Here is a 21,281-nt window from a genome sequence, read left to right as displayed (position 1 = left end):
ACTCACACACACGCATGCACATGCACGAGCACACGCACACACACACACACACACACACACACACACACACACACACACATACACACACACACACACACACACACACACACCTGAGAAAGGCTGTCACAGGTTTACTAGCTATGCCTCCTTCTGCCCAGACTATAAGGTACTTTTTACTGCCACCAGTCACTCCTATCACCTACCTTAAGGCCCTTAACAAATGGTGTCCAATCTTACTCTGTAATATTAATATTAACACAAATGGTAGTTTGACCAAGAGCAAGGTTATTAGGACTGGCCCACACAGTGTCACCAAATATATATGCAAGCACTCTCAAAACTTAAATATTTCTACATAGATCAGCCACTATGAAAGGTTTAAATATATTTAATAGTAGATAATAAAAGAACACGATAATACTAACTATGTATATATTCACAGTGACATCAGAGTTCAAAACCACAGGAAATATTTAATTAAAACAACATTGCAGGACAATCTCAAATAAATAAAGAGAAATATCTAAACTAAGTTTCACTAAATTCCTGACTGAATCTAAGAGAAGTATTACAGTCTATGAACTTACTAATAGAGCAAGGCAGATGTGGTGAATGGTTCTTCTTGTTGTCAGGACCAAGACAGAATACAGAATGTTTTGTCTCACTAAGAGACTTCTGAAATTAATGTCTCAAACATTACTACTAGGATAGCTTGCAGAATGACATCATTTGTCATCAGACTCTTGTTCCCAGGTGAAACCCCCACTGCTGGAAGCTGGCAGTATTTAGCATCTACCCGTGAAAGTACATAGACCTCAGATTTTTGGCAGATGCTGGAAGTCATAAAACAATTACATTCTTTCATGCTTTCAAAAGTAGTAATTAATTCAATATAAAGACAATACAGAAAGTTTCTCAGCACAGACTTTGTGTCTAGCTGCATTGAAAACTGAAAGATGCCATCTTTCATTGCATAGTCTGTAAAGTAATTTAATTTCAGCTATTTTCCTAAAATTTGCTGGACTGAAGTTAACCTCCTGTATTCCAGTTTCCACTATTAAAATATATATGCATTTAGACAGTTACAGTAGTGCATGTACGTTTCTGTTTTCTTTCAGCAAGGCACACTGTGAATGCATTTCAAACACAAACACTTTATAAAATACCTCTTCAACACACATTTGTACAAAATAGTTTGATTTACATGATATACAGCTCTAATACATAAGCATCTTATATAAATCATTTCAGTTATTCACAAATGACATATAATTATTTACAAAATTCCAGCTAGCTGTGCTGGCAGTATCTCCTTTCATGAGAGTTATGATATGATCTGTTGGCATTGCAGACCTCTTATCTTTTGACTAATTTCAAAGCATAATAAATAGCTTTTATATACTGCAAGTTTTTCAATCAGGAACTAAGATTTGAAGAAATCCATCCATTCATCCGCAACCCCTTTCCCCTTTTTGCATATGGAGTCAGGGTGTCACTTCAACAGTGACAAAAGTTTAGAGAAAAAGGTTCACACCACTGGGTAGCCAGCCCTGCCACAGCTGTTCTTCCATAGCACAAACTCACACACACACACTCATACCTATAGTCAGTTTAGAGTGTCCAGTTCACCTACTGCAGGTCTTCAGAATGTGGGAGGAAACTGGATCACCTGGAAAAAACCCACTCAAACACAGGGAGGACATGCAGACTCCACACAGAAGGCACCCCAGCTGTGAATTGAACCAGGGAACCTCTTGCTGTGAGGTGACAATGTTTTCCACTGCACCACTGCTATAAAATGATGCAATAAGGAAGAGTATAAAGCTTGGTTTGAGGAGTCTTTTTTTCTAAAATAGGAGAGGACATCTAAGTAGCAACCAACATAATCTAGAATCAATGCACTGCTTTCTGACAGTTTTTTTAACAAAAAATATGCAAATGCCGTATACTTTTTTTTCAGAGAAAATACAGGAGCCTCAACTTGTTTTTCTTCAGATATTGTTGAAATTGATTTAAGAAATATAACTGCATCAGTTTTTGATTGAAGCACTGATAAAATATTGTTTTACCAGTCATTGTACAGCCAATTTCATCACTGTGATGTCGTCTTGGAGTAATGTCATTGTGGATTATGTTTACTCTTCTAAATGATGTGCACATATGAAATTCTACTTATGTAAGTACTTGCTATGTTATGTAATAAATGCCCCCCCCCCCCAGATTTTGCATGGTGTAAATAGTAAAGTGGGGAAATCAAGCCTGTCCTGCAAGGAAGAGGGGAAGCAGGGATCACATCTCCCAATTAGGGACAAATTCCAACAGAATCAGGGACAAATCCAGAAATAAAAAGGGACAATTGGGGACAATTTTAAAATACTAGTACAATTAACTTGATACATTCACAGAATAAGAGAACATGAATTGATAATAGATTTTCTGGAGAAAAATGTCTGTAACTCTAATTATTGTCATTATTTATTAAGTGTAATTCACCACCTTTTCTCCAAAAGTCACCATTTTTAGTAGGAATTAAACAGATCACTGCTAAAATTCGAGTCAAAATCATGGATGTCGCTGAAAATCAGGGGCAGTTGGGAGGTAATAGAAGGAAAGGAGTTGGCGACATATTCACTATACCTTTGACTCAGCCACTGTTCGGACATTTAATATTGCTAGCCATGAGTAACCCATTAACAGCAATGACACATAAGGTGCATTTTATGAAAAATACCTTCATGTACTTTAGTTTGTTGTTTGTTTCATTATGTAGCCACTTTTATTTCAAAACAGTTTACCCAAATGGCTTTAAATGCAGTTGTGAAGCATTCTATGCAGTGAGCAGACACTCATGTTATTAATGTTTATTTGTTATTCTGCTCAGTGGTGCAGACGTTTGCACTGTTGAATCATTGTGCTTGGTTCTCTAAACCAGTTCCCAGCTGGTGTCTTCCATGCGGACTCTGCATGTCATTTTACAAGCTGATCCAGACTCCTCCCACATCTCAAAGACATATTGTAATGACTTTTGTCCTCTTCAGAAGTACTTCTCTACCTTCTATGTCATTTATGTGCTGGGATAGACTCTGTCTTCTCTATGACCTTGAACAGGATAAAGTATATATCAGAAAATGAATGAATGTTAATTTGTGTATCTGTTCATAATATAAAAGACTGACCTAAAGTATTCTTTTCAGCCATGACAGATTACGCAAAGAAAAAAAAAACTAGAGCATGTAAAATGTAAACTTACTGTTAAAGACATTACTTTGCAAGTGTATCTGTCATACTTATAGGTTCATAGGAGGTTACTAGGGTAGTGGCCTAGAGCCTTTACAAGCCTAGGCATGTTAATCCCAAGTATCCTCATTTGTTGTTTTTGGGTAGTTTGCAGAACAAATTTATGAACAGAGCGGGAGTGTGATCAACACAAGCTACCCCAATCCATGAGGGATATAGGTGCCACCCCAGGGGTGAATTTGCAGTCTCCCATCCAGTTGTTTAGGTTGCATTTGAATAGGGTCAGTTAGGAGCTCCATTTTATGTGACTAGGAAGTCTAGTCCAGAGAAGCGGCAGTCTCAGGGAGACATAACTGTCACTCCAACATGTTCAGTTAATGTCACAAACTAGGATGAGATCCCCAGAGCAAGTGACTCTTGTGCCATTTGACTTGCGGATGTGTGTGACCAGCATTTCCATTGGGTTCACTTCTAAATTTATAAATCCCAAAATCTCAAGTTTCAGAACTTCGAGTTCAGAATCTCGAGATCTTGGAATCTTGAAATTGTGAACCCTCCCCCGAAACACCACTAAATATATTAACAACAAGTGTATGCAGGGGGGCAAACCACCCTGCACCCCCCACACCCCCCACAACTTAAATATGCCAACTCCAAGATCGCACTACAACAAGGACAAGGGAAATCTCCCGGTCTGTGCTGTATGCCGATCTCCATTCAGGATTTTGAACTTTTAAAATTTTGAACATATGATCTTCAGTCATATGAGATTCGAAGTTTTGGACTTTGAAATTCTGAACGTATCCCTTTCCATTATGGCATGGTTGGAGATTGCCCTATAGGCCAGGCACAAGTCACCACTCAATAGCCTATAATATACAGAGTAAAGTGACAGGGCTTTTAGCTTGCCCTTGTAGGTCATGGTTTGAAGTCCCTGTATTTTCTTAGTGAAAAAACTCTGAGGTCTCTCCAGCTGCTGCAGGTGTCTGGTGAGGTACATGCAGAACGATGCATTATGATCTGTTAGTGGTCTGATGAAGGTTAAGTACAGTGGAGGTATAACATCCCCTGACCTGCATATTATGCCCTTGCTTATGAGGTGTACTACATACAAGGCTTTCCTTACCACTGTGGAAGCTTAGTGGTCAAATTTCAGGTTGCTATCAACCTGTGTTCCCAAGTCCTGCATCACTGAGTTGGAACTGAGGAGTATGCTATCAATATTGTAGTTTGTAGGGAATTCTGTTTTTGCCAAAGGAAGTAATAATGCATTTTTTTGTATTTAGTTTTAGACCATGATTTTGTCACCAGTCATTTGTTTGTGTTAGCCCTTCTTGTAATATGTTGACATCATTGGGGACTCAGTGATAGCTCCCAGTTTTCAATAATCAGTGAACTGAGTAAGCCAAATGCCATCTACTTTTGCCTGGACTTCTGAGAAATAGATGCCAAACAGTAAAGGCCACAACACAGACCCCTGTGGTACTCTACTGGTAATAGGTCTACTGGTGGAGGTGGAGCCACCAATTTTGACAGAATTTGTTATGTCGGTGAGCCGATTGGCTACCCATCTAGTAAAGTGAGGGTTAATCCCTATCTGGGAGAGTTTTTCAATTATGCCAAAGTGGGGAATTGTGTCAAAAGGCTTGTCAGGATCGAGATAGGCTGTGTGCACTGTCTTACCTTCATACATGGCTTTGGTGACATTCTTAAAGAAGTCCACCAGGTTTAATAAGCATGATCTACCATTAGTGAAGCCAAACTGGGTTGGGTCTAGTGTTTGGAGGTCACCTATGTCCTTGTTGATAAGATTCATGACAATTCTTTCCATGGCTTTGCAGTCATTGGCTGGTTAGACTTATGGGTCTGCAGTTCCCAGGGTCAGTTGATGGCTTCCTTTGTGCAGGGGGATTACTGTTACTGTTCTCCATTCTGCAGGAACATAGCCAGTTCTCAAGTTATGATTAAAGAAAACACCAAGTGGGCCTGCCAGGTCTTGTTTTAGATTGCTTAGTAAACAACCTGGGATATTAGCTGGTCCCATTGAGGCCATGTTTTTGGCCTCAATGAGTGCAGAGGTGAACTGTTCCCTAGAGATATTAGGCAGCGGACTGGTGTCAGGTATGCTTTGTAATATGGTAGGTGGGGACAGGAGGTGAAGTTTGCCCTGAATCAGTCAGCTGGAAGGTTGGTGATATCTTCCGGTGTAGTATGAGTGATCCCATCTACAACCAGTTCGACACATAGCTGGGCATTCCCTTTTACACTTCGGTTGTAGTTAAATAATGCCTTATGTTTTTCCTTGGCTAGGGATGCAATTTTAGTTTTCCAATTTGCTTTAGAAGACTTTACAAGAGTTTTGATTTTCTTATTTAGGCTTAGGAGGGAACTCTTCCTCTATAGAGTAATATCTCTATTGCTTTTGGACAATGTTTCTTCCTCTTATTATATAACCTGTTTATACTTGAAGTCCATCATGGTGGCTTGTTTTTACGGAAAAGCTGGTTTTCATCCAGTCAGGTACACCAGTGTTTATGCAGTTGCTTAAGTGTTTGTACAAGGCATTTGTGTACACTTCTGTATAATGATCATTGATGTCTATGATTGTGGGTGGTATGAAGCTTTTTATACCATCACCTAGTAAGCTGTAGTTAGCTTTGTTAAAGTTTTTTATAAATGTTGTTCCTGTGAGGGTGTCAGTTCCAGTAATTACTCCAAACAAGACTGATTTGTGGTCTGACCAAACTATGGAGGGCACCACGCATGAGGAAGTACAGTGACCCCACCCCCATGTTGGTGAGTACTAAGTCCAGAACATTAGAGCCCCTAGTGGGGGTGCACACTATCTGTTCCAGAACATTTGCGTTAACAAAGTCCAGGAACCTCTGGGCAAGTGTGTTTTTGCTCATGTATGTCCCCTAGTTAATGGAAGGATAGTTGAAATCTCCCATGACTAAGGTGTAAATTGAGGTAGGTAATGTGCTTATCCTGGTTCATAGTGCAGAATCTATAGCTAGCAATGATGTGGTATGGTACTTTCCCAATAGTTAATTGGACATGCAGTAGTTCAAGAGAGTCATGCTGTTTTTCCAATCTCAAAGTGAATTTGGTTTTAATGAATATGGATTCACCTCAATGTTTGATTCCTTCATACTCTTTTTGACATCTGAATGTGTGGAAGGCATTGTAGCCTTGCACAGCTGGGGTACTCTCAGTGGCCTTCAACCATGTCTCAGTAACTGCACAGATGTCATCATCCTCTAAGGTGAGGAGTGCTTCCAGAGAGTGCAGTTTCTGTTTAAACTCCTAGTACGAGCCTGAGTTTTTCTCGATTAGATTTTATGTTTTAAAATTTATTGTTTTGACATTACCTAAAAAAGACAGTGTGGGGCAGATAAAGTCCTTTGCCAGTATCTGAAAACCTAGTGGGGGACGAGTGCAAAGGGCAAAGCAGCGAGATCTTTCCACCATATCCTCCCAGGCTGACAGGTACTGGCTTCCCCTGGACAGACACCAGAAACTGAGCCACTTGCTGAAGTCAAGCTTTTTTTTTTGCATTGTAGCATTATCCTGGCTGAAGGTAGGATACAGCTTAGGACTAGGGCCATACCTGTCTGTGACACATAGTGAGAGAGTTTCATCATATCTCACTTCATATAGTCCAGAGAGGTACATCTCAAGTCATTCACTCCAACATGGACTATGACAGAGTCATAATGGTACTTGTTGTTGAGTGACATGAGTGCATGCATGATTTGTCAGATCCTGGCACCTGATAGGCAGCTGACCATAACCTTTTCCATGTCCAGTCCGGTGAGGGAAACATCTGTATGTCTCACTGTGGAGTCGACTATGACCAAGACATTTGATGTATTTTTCCTTAGTGGCTTATTTGTTGAGACAAGGGTGTCACATGATGCAGCTGGAGAGATCACAGAGGTTCCTCACCAGGAGAATCTAGGGCCTCAAACATCTGCCATACACAGATAGGCTAAAAGCCCTATCCATCTATTCAGTTTCATACAGACTGCTCAGAAATTACCTCTGTCTGGCATACAAGGCTTTCTCGGACCCCGCCTTGATGGGAGTTCTGCATATCCGCAAGTCAAGCTCCACTCAAGTAACCCACATGCGTGGCCTCAACCTGGTTTATGACATCAATAGGACTTGTTGGTGGGACAGATTTGTGTCCCAGAGACTCCCCCATCTGTGGAATAGACTCCCTGTCCACATCAAGCAGAGTGCCTCTTTACCCCTTTTAAAGGGCAACTGGATAACTGGATGGGAAACAGAAAATGCACGCCTGGGATTCCACTCATGTCCCTGCTGGACAGGGCATCAGGGACCAACTTGTCTAAACATGGGCTAAACTTTTGACTAGGCTTATAAGGGCCTCAGGGCCAATGGTCTAGTAACTTTCTATGATCCTATATGTTGATATATGTAGTGGTTTCTTTTTGTACATTTACAGTATTTTGCATGTTAACAAAATAAACTATCAGTTCTACATAATAAACAACTGCTCAAATTATTTTTCTTTAAACTGTATGGTACTTTCAGAGCTTACTGTCGTTGTGCTGGTGAGATTTAAGTGTATGAGTTCTGTATTAGTAGCTGTATTTAGAGCACAACCAAAAGCTGTTTGCTGAATCTCCTGTTTGCACTTAATTTTAAATCGTTTTTTTCTTAAAACTTGCATATTTTCTGTCCTTGACCTAGCACTCTTGTGTGGGGTCATTTACTGCACTGTTATAACTTGATATTACTTGTGAACCTCTGCTATCTCTGTAAAAAACAAAAACAAAAAAAAAAATCTTGCTTTTTTCCCACTTTTCTGAGAGTTAAAAAAGTTCAGTTACAGGCTTGCTGTTCCTGAACTGTTTGAAAGTTTCTGTGAGGCCATTTTGCTTGGGCTGAAGGAGGGTCTCTGTGTTTATCAGTGGGAGTGACTAACATTGAGCAGCTTCCCTGCCCCGGAGAGGTGGTTACTGACTTGAAACTGTAGTTTTATTGGCCACTAGGGTCATTTCCATAACTCCTTCATCTTCCTCTCTTAAAACCTAGTTGCCTCGTGGTTTGAGCGTCTTTTCAGGCTTGTTGGCTGTTGGTGAAGCACCCTCCAAGAGGAAAAACGCTGAGAGAAGAAGGAGCCACTTTTGAGATTTTAAGTATTTTTTCTCTGTTTATTTGCTAAGTTTTCTGCATAGCTGCCTAGCTTGATCATTTTCTGGCTTGTTAAACTTGATTTCTGTATTAGTAGCTGTATTTAGAGCACAACCAAAAGCTGTTTGCTGAATCTCCTGTTTGCACTTAATTTTAAATCGTTTTTCTTAAAACTTGCATATTTTCTGTCCTTGACCTAGCACTCTTGTGTGGGGTCATTTACTGCACTGTTATAACTTGATATTACTTGTGAACCTCTGCTATCTCTGTAAAAACAAAACAAAAAAAAAATCTTGCTTTTTCCCACTTTTCTGAGAGTTAAAAAAGTTCAGTTACAGGCTTGCTGTTCCTGAACTGTTTGAAAGTTTCTGTGAGGCCATTTTTGCTTGGGCTGAAGGAGGGTCTCTGTGTTTATCAGTGGGAGTGACTAACATTGAGCAGCTTCCCTGCCCCGGAGAGGTGGTTACTGACTTGAAACTGTAGTTTTATTGGCCACTAGGGGTCATTTCCATAACTCCTTCATCTTCCTCTCTTAAAACCTAGTTGCCTCGTGGTTTGAGCGTCTTTTCAGGCTTGTTGGCTGTTGGTGAAGCACCCTCCAAGAGGAAAAAACGCTGAGAGAAGAAGGGAGCCACTTTTGAGATTTTAAGTATTTTTTCACTGTTTATTTGCTAAGTTTTTCTGCATAGCTGCCTAGCTTGAGCATTTTCTGGCTTGTTAAACTTGATTTCTGTATTAGTAGCTGTATTTAGAGCACAACCAAAAGCTGTTTGCTGAATCTCCTGTTTGCACTTAATTTTAAATCGTTTTTTTCTTAAAACTTGCATATTTTCTGTCCTTGACCTAGCACTCTTGTGTGGGGTCATTTACTGCACTGTTATAACTTGATATTACTTGTGAACCTCTGCTATCTCTGTAAAAACAAAAAAAAAAAAAAATCTTGCTTTTTTCCCACTTTTCTGAGAGTTAAAAAAGTTCAGTTACAGGCTTGCTGTTCCTGAACTGTTTGAAAGTTTCTGTGAGGCCATTTTTGCTTGGGCTGAAGGAGGGTCTCTGTGTTTATCAGTGGGAGTGACTAACATTGAGCAGCTTCCCTGCCCCGGAGAGGTGGTTACTGACTTGAAACTGTAGTTTTATTGGCCACTAGGGGTCATTTCCATAACTCCTTCATCTTCCTCTCTTAAAACCTAGTTGCCTCAGGTTTGAGCGTCTTTTCAGGCTTGTTGGCTGTTGGTGAAGCACCTCCAAGAGGAAAACGCTGAGAGAAGAAGGAGCCACTTTTGAGATTTTAAGTATTTTTCTCTGTTTATTTGCTAAGTTTTTCTGCATAGCTGCCTAGCTTGAGCATTTTCTGGCTTGTTAAACTTGATTTCTGTATTAGTAGCTGTATTTAGAGCACAACCAAAAGCTGTTTGCTGAATCTCCTGTTTGCACTTAATTTTAAATCGTTTTTCTTAAAACTTGCATATTTTCTGTCCTTGACCTAGCACTCTTGTGTGGGGTCATTTACTGCACTGTTATAACTTGATATTACTTGTGAACCTCTGCTATCTCTGTAAAAACAAAAACAAAAAAAAATCTTGCTTTTTTCCCACTTTTCTGAGAGTTAAAAAAGTTCAGTTACAGGCTTGCTGTTCCTGAACTGTTTGAAAGTTTCTGTGAGGCCATTTTTGCTTGGGCTGAAGGAGGGTCTCTGTGTTTATCAGTGGGAGTGACTAACATTGAGCAGCTTCCCTGCCCCCCGGAGAGGTGGTTACTGACTTGAAACTGTAGTTTTATTGGCCACTAGGGGTCATTTCCATAACTCCTTCATTTGTCCTCGGAGGAGTGGTTTAGGGCAGTGACTTGTGGTTTGTTGGCCAATTTGGGTCATTTCCTGTCTTTTCCAGCCCCCTGCTATAAAGCACGCTTTAGCACGCTTTAGCACGATTTAGCCCGATTTAGCGCGGAGTTGCTACTGTTGCACACTAGGGCAGCGCCGGTTAAGCAGGTTTAAACTATTCGGGCTACCTAAAGTCCACTCTTCAAATTTTCCCTTAAAACTACCTTCCTCGAACTATACTACTGATCTAATCAGCGTATCCTATAATTAAAAAGATCATCTCTACTTGACTCCAAGTAGACTATTCTCTATCTGTTAAACGTAGCACTTGCTCCTACAGTACTTATTACCTTGATACGCCACTCTTGTCATAGATAGTACCCCAAAAGGCAACCCCCATTTCTCGGTCACCCACGCCCCGGAATCTTTTTAAAGTTTTTGTCTATTCCTTCTAGCATGTCGAGGATCAGTTGCTAGTGTCCTCTCCTGCTCAGCTGGTGAACCTGGGAATATTGAGGCAATGTTACAATTGCCTCATGTACACAGACAACCCTCTCCTCCTCCCACAAAACACAAATACATGCGAGAGATGCAACTACACGGCCAAACTGGAGGCTGAGCTCTCTCAACATAGGACTGGCAAGACCAGTCAGGAGGAGAAGGTTACCACACACACTATAGACCCAGTCTCACATATTACCATTACAACCTCAAATCATACACATAAACACACAAAGACATACTCGAGGCTCTGATCAAAAATCTACCAAAACAGCAGAGGCCACCAAAGCAGACACCCAAACAACCACCACCTCAGAACACAACACCTGCAACACATAGACCTCACAGTCAGAGTGTCAAACAGTCACAGCCCTTAAGGCCAAACACAATGCCAGACACACTAGTCATTGGTGACCCATAGTCAGACACACTGACGCCCCGCCACCAGACTGAGTAAGGAGAAGGTCACAGTAAGCTGCCTGTCGGGCGCTAGAATCCGCCACATAACGCAAGCACTCAGGTCTCTCAACAGCAGGTACAAATATGATTCAGTCATTGTCCACGCTGGTGTAAACGACCTGAGACGCACCTCCTTGGACTACATGAAAAGAGACATTGAGGAGCTCTCTGATTATGTAGCCCAGACAGGTATGACCCTGACCTTGAGCAGTATCCTACCTTCACCAAGAATGATGCCACAATACAGAGATAAGATGATCAGCTTTAACAATTGGCTTAAACACTGGTGTCATTCAAAGGGGATCCAGTGTCTGTCTGCCTGGGATGACATGCTGGACAAGCCACGCTGCTTCAAGGGACGGCTTGCACCTGTCACCCTGGATTCCGGATATTGGCAAAGGCTCTTGCCACCCCATAGTGCCTTTTTAGGCAAGGCTCAAATTCTAAACCTACCACCCTAGAACACAAAAAGGAAAAAAACTAAGGGTAATGCTGCTCAATGCCAGAAGTCTAAATCTCAAAATGCACGCACTCGAGGCCCTTCTCAGTATGGAGAACATCGATGTCTGTGCTGTGACAGAAACCTGGTTCAAGGCTCCTGAGAGCACCCCGCGCTATCAGGTTTTACCTCATATCATGCTCCGCCCCAAAATCTGGACAATACTAAGAAAGGAGGGGGTATCCATATTCATCAAGGACACCCACACCTCAAGACTGGTAGCACGCACGATGCATCGGAGACCATCCAGGTGCAATTAACCATAGGCAAGACTGCTCTGCAAATTGTAGCATGTTACAGGCCACCCTCACAAACTCAGGAACCTCACATGGCCTTCCTGAAAACACTAGAGGGATAAATGTATCACCAAACACCATCATACTAGGTGACTTCAATTACCTAATATAGACTGGGAACACTACTCAAGCCCAAACACCCTAGCCCAAAAGTTCCTGGAATTCATAAACTCAAATGCCATGGAACAACTAGTCACCATCCCCACAAGAGGAGATAACATACTTGATCTCATCATCACGAACATGGGAGCACAATGTTCAACACCGGAGGTGTACCCCTCACTGGTGAGATCAGACCACAAACTAATCTCGCTGGAGGTCCTCATCCCACTCCCACCTGAAATAAAAGACCACAGTAAAGAACTTCTCAAAAGCCGACTTCACACTTCTAAAGACTAGTGTGGTCTCCTTTAAGGCCCCGAGCGGAAAACAGTACTCAAGCCGCTGAATCACTTACAAATGCCTTCTACCAGCACCTGCAGGACTGCATGGATAAGGCAATCCCAAGCAAAACAAAGACTCTTTGTACCAAAGGCAAGCATCCAGTCTGGTGGACCCCAGCCATAAACAAACTCTACAACAAAAGGAGGAAGCTACTACAAGATAGAGCAAAATCCTTAAAAGGTAAGACACCCTTGATCACTATAAGTAAAAAACTAAGAGCTCTCATAAAATCATCCAAAGCAAATTTCGAGAGAAAAATAGCTAAAGACTCAAAAGACAATCATAAGGCCTTCTTTAGCTATGTTAGAAACCTGGGAGGAAACTCCCAGATATGCTCAGAGCTAGTTCAAAATGATGTGAAGATTACTGATCCTACAGACATTGCCAACATACTGGCTGACAGGTTCAGTGCAAACTTCTCCCCCTCCCCAAAAGGAGAGATATCTATACCAAACGATTGCAGCCCCCAAACATCTCCAGCGCCCAAGTGAGAACTGCTCTCCAAAGCAAAACACAGCATCCATGGGACCTGATGGTGTCCCCGGCTGTGTGCTCCATGAACTCAATGAGGAATTAAACCCACAGCTAGGACAGCTGTTTAATCAAAGTCTTACCTCTGGATACGCATCAGGAGTGGCGACTGCAACTGTGGTACCACTTCACAAAGGCGGTGCCTCCACCGACCCTGGAAATTACCGCCCATTAGCTTGACAAGCCTTATCTGCAAAGCCATGGAGAGGATCATAATGGACCTCATAAATAAAGACATAGGAATTTGCAGACTTTGGATCCAACCCAGTTTGGCTTTGTAGCTGTATTTAGAGCACAACCAAAAGCTGTTTGCCGCATCTCCTGTTTGCACTTAATTTTAAATCGTTTTTCTTAAAACTTGCATATTTTCTGTCCTTGACCTAGCACTCTTGTGTGGGGTCATTTACTGCACTGTTATAACTTGATATTACTTGTGAACCTCTGCTATCTCTGTAAAAAACAAAAACAAAAAAAAAATCTTGCTTTTTCCCACTTTTCTGAGAGTTAAAAAAGTTCAGTTACAGGCTTGCTGTTCCTGAACTGTTTGAAAGTTTCTGTGAGGCCATTTTTGCTTGGGCTGAAGGAGGGTCTCTGTGTTTATCAGTGGGAGTGACTAACATTGAGCAGCTTCCCTGCCCCCCGGAGAGGTGGTTACTGACTTGAAACTGTAGTTTTATTGGCCACTAGGGGTCATTTCCATAACTCCTTCATTTGTCCTCGGAGGAGTGGTTTAGGGCAGTGACTTGTGGTTTGTTGGCCAATTTGGGTCATTTCCTGTCTTTTCCAGCCCCTGCTATAAAGCACGCTTTAGCGCGATTTAGCCCGATTTAGCGCGATTTAGCGCGGAGTTGCTACTGTTGCACACTAGGGCAGCGCCGGTTAAGCAGGTTTAAACTATTCGGCTACCTAAAGTCCACTCTTCAAATTTTCCCTTAAAACTACCTTCCTCGAACTATACTACTGATCTAATCAGCGTATCCTATAATTAAAAGATCATCTCTACTTGACTCCAAGTAGACTATTCTCTATCTGTTAAGCGTAGCACTTGCTCCTACAGTACTTATTACCTTGATACGGCACTCTTGTCATAGATAGTACCCCAAAAGGCAACCCCCATTTCTCGGTCACCCACGTCCCCGGAATCTTTTTAAAGTTTTTTGTCTATTCCTTCTAGCATGTCGAGGGATCAGTTGCTAGTGTCCTCTCCTGCTCAGCTGGTGAACCTGGGAATATTGAGGCAATGTTACAATTGCCTCATGTACTGAACAACCCTCTCCTCCTCCCACAAAACACAAATACATGCGAGATGCAACTACACGGCCAAACTGGAGGCTGAGCTCTCTCAACATAGGACTGGCAAGACCAGTCAGGAGGAGAAGGTTACCACACACACTATAGACCCAGTCTCACATATTACCATTACAACCTCAAATCATACACATAAACACACAAAGACATACTCGGAGGCTCTGATCAAAAATCTACCAAAACAGCAGAGGCCACCAAAGCAGACACCCAAACAACCACCACCTCAGAACACAACACCTGCAACACATAGACCTCACAGTCAGAGTGTCAAACAGTCACAGCCCTTAAGGCCAAACACAATGCCAGACACACTAGTCATTGGTGACTCCATAGTCAGACACACTGGCGTCCGCTCACCAGACTGAGTAAGGAGAAGGTCACAGTAAGCTGCCTGTCGGGCGCTAGAATCCGCCACATAACGCAAGCACTCAGGTCTCTCAACAGCAGGTACAAATATGATTCAGTCATTGTCCACGCTGGTGTAAACGACCTGAGACGTACCTCCTTGGACTACATGAAAAGAGACATTGAGGAGCTCTCTGATTATGTAGCCCAGACAGGTATGACCCTGACCTTGAGCAGTATCCTACCTTCACCAAGAATGATGCCACAATACAGAGATAAGATGATCAGCTTTAACAATTGGCTTAAACACTGGTGTCATTCAAAGGGGATCCAGTGTCTGTCTGCCTGGGATGACATGCTGGACAAGCCACGCTGCTTCAAGGGCGGCTTGCACCTGTCACCTGGGATTCGGATATTGGCAAAGGCTCTTGCCACCCCATAGTGCCTTTTTAGGCAAGGCTCAAATTCTAAACCTACCACCCTAGAACACAAAAAGGAAAAAAACTAAGGGTAATGCTGCTCAATGCCAGAAGTCTAAATCTCAAAATGCACGCACTCGAGGCCCTTCTCAGTATGGAGAACATCGATGTCTGTGCTGTGACAGAAACCTGGTTCAAGGCTCCTGAGAGCACCCGGGCGCTATCAGGTTTTACCTCATATCATGCGTTCCGCCCCCAAAATCTGGACAATACCAAGAAAGGAGGCGGGGTATCCATATTCATCAAGGACACCCACACCTCAAGACTGGTGGCAACGCACGATGCATCGGAGACCATCCAGGTGCAATTAACCATAGGCAAGACTGCTCTGCAAATTGTAGCATGTTACAGGCCACCCTCACAAACTCAGGAACCTCACATGGCCTTCCTGAAAACACTAGAGGATAAATGTATCACCAAACACCATCATACTAGGTGACTTCAATTACCCTAATATAGACTGGGAACACTACTCAAGCCCAAACACCCTAGCCCAAAAGTTCCTGGAATTCATAAACTCAAATGCCATGGAACAACTAGTCACCATCCCCACAAGAGGAGATAACATACTTGATCTCATCATCACGAACATGGGAGCACAATGTTCAACACCGGAGGTGTACCCTCACTGGTGAGATCAGACCACAAACTAATCTCGCTGGAGGTCCTCATCCCACCCCCACCTGAAATAAAAAGACCACAGTAAAGAACTTCTCAAAAGCCGACTTCACACTTCTAAAGACTAGTGTGGTCTCCTTTAAGGCCCCGAGCATGGAAAACAGTACTCAAGCCGCTGAATCACTTACAAATGCCTTCTACCAGCACCTGCAGGACTGCATGGATAAGGCAATCCCAAGCAAAACAAAGACTCTTTGTACCAAAGGCAAGCATCCAGTCTGGTGGACCCCAGCCATAAACAAACTCTACAACAAAAGGAGGAAGCTACTACAAGATAGAGCAAAATCCTTAAAAGGTAAGACACCCTTGATCACTATAAGTAAAAAACTAAGAGCTCTCATAAAATCATCCAAAGCAAATTTTGAGAGAAAAATAGCTAAAGACTCAAAAGACAATCATAAGGCCTTCTTTAGCTATGTTAGAAACCTGGGAGGAAACTCCCAGATATGCTCAGAGCTAGTTCAAAATGATGTGAAGATTACTGATCCTACAGACATTGCCAACATACTGGCTGACAGGTTCAGTGCAAACTTCTCCCCCCCCTCCCCCCCAAAAGGAGAGATATCTATACCAAGCGATTGCAGCCCCCCAAACATCTCCAGCGCCCAAGTGAGAACTGCTCTCTCCAAAGCAAAAAACACAGCATCCATGGGACCTGATGGTGTCCCCGGCTGTGTGCTCCATGAACTCAATGAGGAATTAAACCCACAGCTAGGACAGCTGTTTAATCAAAGTCTTACCTCTGGATCGCACCCAGGAGTGGCGCACTGCAACTGTGGTACCACTTCACAAAGGCGGTGCCTCCACCGACCCTGGAAATTACCGGCCCATTAGCTTGACAAGCCTTATCTGCAAAGCCATGGAGAGGATCATAATGGACCTCATAAATAAAGACATAGGGAATTTGCAGACTTTGGATCCAACCCAGTTTGGCTTTGTCAAAGGCAGATCATGCCTTTTAAACTTGGTTGTCTTTTTTGAAACAGTCACCAAAGCCATTGATGAGGGAAAGGCAGTCCATACAGCCTACCTCGATCTGGCTAAGGCCTTCGATACAATACCCCATTCGGGTATCATTGAAAAACTCATCAGCTTAAATGTCAACCCATACATCACAAGATGGGTTGCAAACTGGCTGAGTGACAGAACCCACAGGGTCAGAGCTGCTGGCGCCATGTCAGACTCAAAGCCTGTTACAAGTGGTGTCCCACAGGGCTCAGTCCTGGGCCCACTCTTGTTTGGCATCTACTTTTCCAAAGTACAAGCAAACACAGGAGGGTTATGGCTGACAAAGTTTGCAGATGACTGCAAACTGGCCATAGTAGAAAACACATCTGACACAGATATCCTTCAGAAGGGTATCACAGAACCGGATAGCTGGTGCCAGAGCCTCGGCCTAAAGTTAAATGCAAAAAAATGCATAGTCATACCCTTCGGGAAAAACAAGGTTACCCCTAGCTACCAAATAGGTGGCAATCCACTGAGCACAGAAGAAGTTATCAGGGACCTGGGGACCCAGGTTGATAGTAGTCTGTCATTCGACACCCATGTAGCTAAAGTAGTTAGGAAGACCTTCTACATTGCCCACCTTATCATGAAGGGATTCTCATCTAGATCAAGGGAGGTCATAGTCTCCCTTTACTCATCACTCATCAGACCAATGATTGAGTACAATGCCCCATTCGGAATGTATCTGACCCGACACTTGCAGCAGCTGGAGAGGCCACAAAAGTTCCTCACCAAAAGGATAAAGGGTCTCAAAATCTGTCCTATGCTGCCCGACTGAAAGAACTCCAGCTCTATTCAGTCGCTTACGCTTGCTCAGAGGTGACCTTTGCCTAACATACAAGGCCATGTCAAACCCAGATTTGATGAATATGCTTCACCTCAAAAATCTAGATCCATCAGAGCCACAAGGGCGGAGACTTAAACCTTGACACGGCTATTAATAGGACGTGCTGGAGGGATAGATTCATCACCCAAAGACTCCCTATGCTGTGGAACAAAATCCCGGTACATGTGAGGCAGAGCACCTCGCTGGCCTTGTTCAAGAGAAATCTTGACCAATGGATGGGAGATCGCAGATATACCCCAGGGATTACCTCAGTGTCACTGCTCGACAGAGGCACAGAAAAATAATGGGTATAGTTCCCCATACTAAAGGGGTGGCCTAAGCCACAAAACGATGGGCTAGGCTTGTAAATGCCCTCGGGCAGATAGCCTAGTATGAACCTATGAACCTATGAACCTATGAGACTTTCAGGATGTGCTGTGGAACATCCCCCAGCATTCTGAATGCATTGCCTTACAGAGGACGTCTGGAATAATGTGACTGCTGACTCACTAGAGTGAGCTATGTGACTGCATTTTACCAGGAATAATGAAATCTGAGAAGAAAACCTGTCTTAGAACACATATCCCATTAGTCATGCAGTTGTAACAGGCCTTTCTGATTTACCTACTAATATCTGTCCATCTTATTTAGTAATGCAATAATATCGATTTGTCATAAAATATATGGCATTAAGTCAGTAAGATGAACTTGTAGTAGTGTTGTTCTTATGCTTCCATGTTAATTTTAGAAAATGCAGTTACTCAGTGGCCAAATCCAATAAGACTACCGTTTGCATACCAAATCCGTTTATACCAGCAGGTCTCTACCTGATGGTCATTATTTATTTGTAAGATAAAGAGGACATAAAACAAAACTGATGTGCATGAGTTGGACTGCTGGCTCTGAAGTCTTTGAAGAGAGCTTTCATTACTGTAGTACAGGGAAAGTTAATATAAATATTCTAATATAATTTTTCTTGGGCATCTGTATGCAGCCATCAGATTTGTATGCCATCAGGAACAATTGTGTATCGGGGATGTTCTTATATATGGCAGCCAACTCAATATAATTTTTTTAAGCTAAATACTAACACAATAATTTGACTGTAATGGCTAAAGGTAAAATTTACCAGCCAGCTTTGAGATATCAACAGAACAGCTGAGGCAGAGGAAGAAAGAGAAATAAGTCTTACAATTAAAAGTAACAGTTCATTATTTTCTGATTTGTACTGTTTGAATTGGGATATTACATCTTGTGAGTATGGGGACAATTTATGTATTGTTAATTTGTCTAATTTAACACTTAGTTCTGAAATAAAATCAGTGCTAGCTTAGGGCAGTAAGTTTGTTCCTACCCGTAATCCATCGCTAGCAGATTTGTTGATGGAAGTTAAGAATTTTTGTAGAAAGTTGCTGTTAAGAGTGTTTATCAAAAACAAAAAGACTCCGTTAAATGTTTCTGATATTGGTTTTGAATTTGAAGATGACTTCTTGTTAAATCTATTTATGAGATAGATTGTGACTGTGATTTTTATGAACAAGAGTACAAGTGCAATAATATGACTGAGGTGAAGGGTTTAACACCGGATACGGTTGAATTACCTTTGTTTACTAGCATGAGTAAATTTGTTCCCCCTTGGAATGTTCCAGCTATTCATTTATTTGAAAAAACTGTTGAATAAAGAAATTGTGCATGAATTTTGGATGTTTTTACATTCTAAGAAAAAGTATAATTTAACAAAAGATGAATGGTTGGCCATGCAGTTTTTAAAAAAAGTTAAGAACGACTTTGTATTTAAACCTGCTAAGGGTGGCAACTGTGTAATTATGGACACAGCAAAATATTTAAAGCTGGTTTATGATTTGTTGAATGTCCATGATGAATATAGAAGATTGCCCAGAAACCCTATAGAAGATTTTGAGGCAGAGTTGTATGAGAGTCTTGAAAGGGGTGAAAGATTGGGGTTCTTGGAAAGAAGTGATATTAATAAGCTTTATATTAAGAACCCAATTAACCCCACTATGTTTGCAATTCCTAAAGTTCATAAAAACTTACAAGACCCCCCTGGGGACCTATTATTTTTGGTGTGAGGTCTTATTTACAAAATGTAGGTAGTTTTTTGGACTTTCACCTAAGGAGATTTTTGAATAATGTACCAGCTCATATTACAAATACTCAAGAGCTGTTAAATGAAATCAAATGTGTAAAGTGGTTTGAAGATTATTACTGGGTAACCATTGATGTAAGCTCATTGTATACCAATATAAAACACAGGTGGAGTTTAGAAGCTGGGGGTAAGATGATGGGTGAAGGCCCTCATCCGTCTTATTTGTTAGATTTATTAGAATTTTGTGTGACCCACAATTTCTTTTGTTTTGAAGGTGAGACTTTTTTGCAACTTAAGGGGACCGCATTGTTTACCCCTGCCTATGCAATCCTGTATATAGCTGAATTTGGAAAACAGTTTATATATCAGTGGAGTTCTATGTGAACAATGTGATATTTTATAAAATATACATAGATGATTTGATTTTGCTATGTAAAGGTGATGTAAAAGAATTTTGGGAATTTTTTGAAGTTTTGAATGATAATTTTTATGGTCTTCAGTTTTCATGTGAGCTAAATAAAGGTAGTATACATTTTCTTGATGTGACTCTGTTTGCTGAAGGGACAACTGTTAAATACAAACCATTTAGAAAGCATACAGCTGTTAATAGTTTTTTGCATGCTACTAGCATGCACCCTAAGCATTTGTTGGATTCCTTGCCATATGGGGAGTTCAAAAGCATATTTGATCATACTAGTAATGAAAGTTTTCAAATGGTGGAGTTAAATAAAGTAGAAAATAGATTGACAGTTAGGGTTATAAGAAAGAGAAGGCTGAGAAAGCAAAAATATGTATTTTGGAGGGTATGGGAATGAAAACATATAACAAAAAAGTGAGTCAGAATAGACAGATTAATTATAATGAAAGAGAAAAAAATATTTTTGTGACTAGATTTTCACCTTTTTCTGACTGTTTAAAAAATATGAAAAGATTATGGTACATAGTAAGTGAAGATGAGAGTAGTGGTAATTTATTCCCTAGGCACATTACTTTCTCCTATAAAAGGAGTTGTAATCTCAAAGAAATATTAAATTGTATATATGAATCTAGATGTATGCCTAGACAACCAGTTGGGATGTTTTCTTGTGGACATTGCATTGTGTGCCCTAAAGCAAAGAATATATCAGATATTAAAATTAATGGAAGAGTATATACTGGTCAGAATTTGTTTAATTATAATTCAGTGAGGGTTGTATATATAATAGGTTGCAGTTGTCTGAAGCCTGTGTGGCATGTGGGTCAAACAAAATGTAGGGCCAAAATTTGTCTTTTGGAACACTTGAGGGATATCAGAAACAATAATACCAACAGCCCTATAGCTAAGCACATTATGGAAGCACATGGTGGAGTGGATTTTGACTTATTTTTTTCAGTATTAACTAAATCTTTTTTACCTAGTGGAGGTGATTATGTAAGTAAATTATTAGAATTAGAAGCTAGACTTATTTTTAATTCTAATACATTTTTCCTATGGTGTTGAATCAAGAAATAAATATTTAATGTATTTAAATTAAATTTTATTAAAAATGTTTTTGTTATAGAAAATATTAGGGGAAGAGATGTGTATTAATTGTATAA

General features: G+C 41.2%; 1 protein-coding gene across 1 annotated transcript in view; it reads left to right on the top strand.

Moving 5' to 3' along the window:
* PIEZO2 (piezo type mechanosensitive ion channel component 2) overlaps nucleotides 1-21,281 on the top strand; it is a gene marked incomplete in the record, with an annotated part of 2,710,318 nt that overhangs the window by 1,583,752 nt on the left and 1,105,285 nt on the right.

This window comes from Protopterus annectens, chromosome 3.part1 (genome assembly GCF_019279795.1).
Source record: "Protopterus annectens isolate FY-2018-M chromosome 3.part1, PAN1.0, whole genome shotgun sequence".
NCBI classification, from domain to species: Eukaryota; Metazoa; Chordata; order Ceratodontiformes; family Protopteridae; genus Protopterus; species Protopterus annectens.
This window is presented reverse-complemented; position numbering and strand designations above follow the sequence as displayed.